This window comes from Rhipicephalus sanguineus, chromosome 3 (genome assembly GCF_013339695.2).
Source record: "Rhipicephalus sanguineus isolate Rsan-2018 chromosome 3, BIME_Rsan_1.4, whole genome shotgun sequence".
NCBI lineage: Eukaryota > Metazoa > Arthropoda > Arachnida > Ixodida > Ixodidae > Rhipicephalus > Rhipicephalus sanguineus.
In genome coordinates, this window is record NC_051178.1 from 29,436,198 (window position 1) to 29,441,083 (window position 4,886).

The 4,886-nt window shown below is 48.3% G+C and overlaps 1 pseudogene; it reads left to right on the forward strand.

The window, feature by feature from the left end:
- Positions 1 to 988: 988 nt before the first annotated feature.
- Positions 989 to 4,670, forward strand: LOC125757799 (uncharacterized; annotated as a pseudogene).
- The last annotated feature ends 216 nt before the right edge of the window (positions 4,671 to 4,886 follow it).

Here is a 4,886-nt window from a genome sequence, read left to right on the forward strand (position 1 = left end):
TGAAGCTTCATTACAAGCAGACTAGCTTGCATATTTGATGGTAAAGGCAGCAAAAAAAAAAAGAAAAGAAGTATGAGGAGCACACTTAGTCATCAAGATATAGAAAGAGGTTCATGAATTCCAGTTCAGCATGGCTTTTTTTTTTTAATCCACAATGAAAATCTGCACAAGCAATATTCAAAGTAGCATTTGGCAATATATTGCAACTCTGCAAAAACTCCCCCACACATGCAAGCCTATGATGGTGAACAAGTAGATATTCCTACATTAAGCAGGATGCAGGCTGATCACAGACTGCAGCACTCACACGAGACAGGCCTGCATGTTTTGATTGATTTCTATAAATTGATTGATTTCTATAAATAAACCCGTGAAGAGCAACATTTGTGAAGCTCAAAAGCACTTACACGGCCCATCAAGTGAAATCCAGTGGTTGAAACTGAAGTCGTAGGCAAATGGCTCCAAGATTGCCTCCCTAGAACCGTTGCAGCCACCCAGAATAAGCGAACAGTTTTCAGTTGAGGCTGAAGCATGGAAGTAGCGAGGGGATACCAGGGCTGAAACAAAGGAAAAGAAATTCCAAGGCAAACATTCAATACAGAAAGCAAGCAAATTTCAGTGCATAAAGCACGACTTTTCTTTTTTAGTTGACGTGAACGGTAATAGTATACTTTTTTAGTCTGGCTAGTCGCTTGATTACCAAAAGAACACTGCGATCTAACAAGGAACGATACAAGAAGAGAGACATGGCTAGAAGTGTGTGTGTGTGTGTGTTTTGTATTGCCTCTTGTTGTAGAACTATTTGTTTCAGTTAATATGCGCAGTAACTTCCTATCTGCAAAAATTTCAGTGAACTCTTGCAACCCTTCAGTACTATTATCCTTTTAATTTTACATGAGCAACACCATCGTTGATTGCATGCTTACGAGATTTCTATTTATATGCCCATGAAGTCACTTCCTTTTAGCAAAATCAGCCAAACACAGCCATGCTCACCCTAGAGTATGCTGGGTCAGCATGGTCATCAGGTGGCAGGCAAGACCAGCGGTGGCTTGGCATGTGCGTTGCATACATGCATGGTCTGACACCAGCAGCCGACCTACTCAGTACACAGTGCCTCCAAACGCATAGATGCTCTGCGTTGGTCAACGGTAGTTGCTGGCATGTCCATACATACCTGCATTCAAGAGGCACGATCAGTGCTGGGCGGTATCGAAAATGCATGTATCTTAGATAGCATTTTAGATACTCTTTGGGTATCTTGTATCTGCATCGGGATACGTCCCGCAAAACGAGTATCTGTATTTCTGATACATTCAATAATGTATCGACTATTTTAAGCTACAAGATACTTCTATAGAAACACCACTGAGCGAAACAATACACGTCGGCCGAACTCCGCTTCCTCAAGCTGAAACTGCTACCACTAGGGCACCAGAATAAAACTAGATGACAGCGATATTCTTATTTTTTCCACCAGAGTGCTTCAGCGAGCACACACTATTAGGTCTACGCGTCCCCATTGGTGGAGCAGAGTCGGGTGATGGCACTCAGGCCATCTCGACAAAAACTAGCCCGCAAAAGTCTACGTGCATCCAACCTTTTTTTTTCTCAATGTTTACTTTCTTTTTAGTTGTTTCAGTGTTATGACATTTGTTTGTAGCCACGGTACTGTGTTGCGTTCTGCAATGCGTGCGGCGTCCTCCACTCAAATTCTGTTGCCGCTATAGTGTCGTTATCGAAGTTTTTCTCGTGTGCTCTGCGTTCATCGATGGTAGTTGCTGGTATGTCCATACATGCCTGCATTCAAGAGGCACGATGCAATGTGTATAGAAAAAAGTGGTAAAGAACTTTTTCGCTTGTTTAGTTTTCTGGTAAGACTGTTTCTTGTCCGATGACTTTTCAAATGGCAAATGCAGAGGTCACTTTCCTCTTGCACACTTTTCACGCGAGAGCATAATTTTGGCAGCATATACAGTAGAACCTCGTTGATACGTTCCTGCTTGGTACGATTTCCCGGCTCCTACGTTCGAAATTGCGAAAATTAAAAATAACCTAATACAGCTGTGTGTAATACGTTCCGGTTAATACGTTCCCGGAAAATACGATTATTTGGCAGCAACGTTCAGCACCGCGGAAAACTGTGGTCGTACGATACGTTTTGTACTCAGAAACTTATTCAGGTATGCAAAAAGGGCCCTCTCGTGTACTTGTAAAGCGCGAAGTGGCAGACAGCCGCCGCGCGGCGACGACAGCTTTTCCACAGTGCCTTTCCCCCCGTCCGCGCTTTCTCTGCTTTGCACAATTGTCTCCTCCGCGTCTCTTCTGGATTGCTCGATCGTCCCCTCCATGTCTTCTCCGAATTGCTCGATCGCCGCTCTCTGTCAACCACACACCGACCTGAAGGCAGGCGGCGACGCTGGCCGTCAAAATCTTCAAACGGCTTGCCGCGGAAACGCACATGCCGCCGCCGCATCGCCACCACTGCACAACACGCCACCACCCGTAACCACAGCAACGCCACCATTGTGCCCAGTGAATATGGCCGATAATTTCCCCCACACTTTTCTCCCGAAGCACATTCATTTTTGGGTTGCTCCGCCCAGCGCAATTTCAGTCGGCGTATGTTGTATTCAGTTTTGGTTTCGTTTTTGTTCCTTCATCCCCCAAGGGGCGCATTTACTCATTGCATATAAACCATGTATCATAGTCAATAAAGGCAGTTCTTGTTCCATTCATCGTGACGGCTGGAGTCTGACTCCCTTCCTTAGACATCACATTGGCGACGAAGATGTCGTCAAAGTACCTTGCGCACCGTCTGCGCCCGCCCCAACATGAGTGTCCCTGGGTTCGCTCCGCCGCCGTTCTTCCTTGCGACGCCCGGCCGGCCTCCACTACCATGGGAGCAGTGGGAGCAGCTGTTCAACGTCTACCTGGTGGCGTCCGGGGTCGCCGAGTTCACGCCAGCACGACGCAAGGCTATCCTTTTGCATTGTTTGGGGCCGGAGGGCCAGCGTATTTATCTGACCTTACCTGCAGGGTCGACCGCCGCAGCACCACCAGTGCCAAGCGCCGCAGCGCTCGCCGTTAAGGACGGGGATCATTACGGCACCACTTTTCGACGTCCTGCAACGTTGTCGTCGAGCGTCATCGTTTTCACCGCCGCCGTCAACACTCAGGCGAGTCCATTCACTTTGTTCGCTTTGTTCACTTTGTTGCCGCCCTACGGGAGCTAGCGTCACACTGTTTGTTCGTTTCTCAGGATGATGCTCTGCGGGATCAAATTGTTGCCGGTATAGCTTCCAACCGCGTACGTGAACGGTTATTGCTTGAGGGCCCCTCACTTTCGTTCGAAGGCTCGGTGCGAATTGCGCTCCAATTTGAGCAAGCAGCTGAAGAGCTAAAGGAATTTTCTCCTTCGGTCGACAAAGTTTCAATGCAGCGTCGTCGTAAGAAACCATTGCATTCATCGCAAAAGAGCAATTCACAGCCAGCAGCCCACTTTCAGCAGAAGCTAACGAAAAGTGCCAGCGGCTCACGTGCGCCGCAGGGGCACCGCCCCCCTGAACGGAACCGAGAACACAGTAGGCGCTCCGCGTCGCCGCACTGCTTCCGATGCGGCTCGCGGGATCACTTCGCATCAGATATGCAGTGCCCAGCACATGGGAAAAGTTGTTTGTTTTTTGGTCGCAAGGGCCACTTTCAAAATGTATGCAACCGCAAACGAGCTCAAGTGCAAGGCAGGGTCCGTGAAGTACTAGAATGTGATGACGATGTATCGTCGTGTAGCAGTACTGAGCAAGTGTTGACTGTGGAACGTTCCGCTCATAAGGGAATTCACATAGAAGTGCTGGTTGCAAACGTCAAGCTTACACTTCTTGTTGATTCAGGGTCATCTGTTTCAATTTTGTCAGAGCAAGCATTCCGTCGACATTTTCAGAGCGTTTCGCTTCTGCCTGCCCCGCACGTCACATTGTTTGACTATTCCCAACGTCCCATTTGTGTGCTAGGTTGTTTCACGGCAGATGTACAGTTCAAAGGGCGCACCGCATCACTGTTTTTATGTTGTTCGCCGAGGAACTTGTCTTATCGGCCTTGACGGCATTAAAGCCTTAAGTCTTCGCATTGAGGGTTCTACTCTCAAGTGCTTACATACGACTACGTCTGTTGCTCCGTTGACATGTGTCAATGACACGGTGCCTCGTTCCACTTCCGTTCCACTTGCCAACATTCCCGCACTGTCCAACGCGCAACCCGGTCCAGAAAATCTCCCGCCAGCCTTGGTAAGCGAGTTCGCTTCACTGTTCAGTTCCAACTTGGGCCTTGCTAAGGGGTTCACGCATCAGGTTAAGACGCGTCAGGGCGTGCAGCCAGTAACTTCCGTGAGCCAGTGTCAAATGAGCTTCAAAGGTTACTAAGCCTTGACATCATCGAGCGCATCGATGCTTCCGAATAGGTGTCCCCCATTGTCGTTGTTGACAAGAAAGATGGTAGCATCAGGATCTGCGTAGATCTCCGAGAACCGAATAAGGCTATTGTTCCAGATAGTTTCCCGTTGCCTCACACAGAAGAGCTTCTCCATGCTTTGGTAGGCGCTACACATTTCTCAAAACTCGACTTGGCTTCCGCTTACCATCATGTTCTCTTGCACCCTGACAGCAGGGACCTAACAGCCTTCATCACTCACGATGGACTTTTTCGATTCAAGAGAGTGTGCTTTGGGTTAGCTTCTGCCCCAGTGGCATTTCAGAAGATGATGGCAGTAATCCTTGACCGTTGCCCTGGTGTGTTGTTCTACATTGACGATGTGATCATCTTTGGCAAGACTGCAGAAGAGCACCTCTTGAACCTGAAAACAGCCTGCAGAAGATCAAGGATGCAGGCTT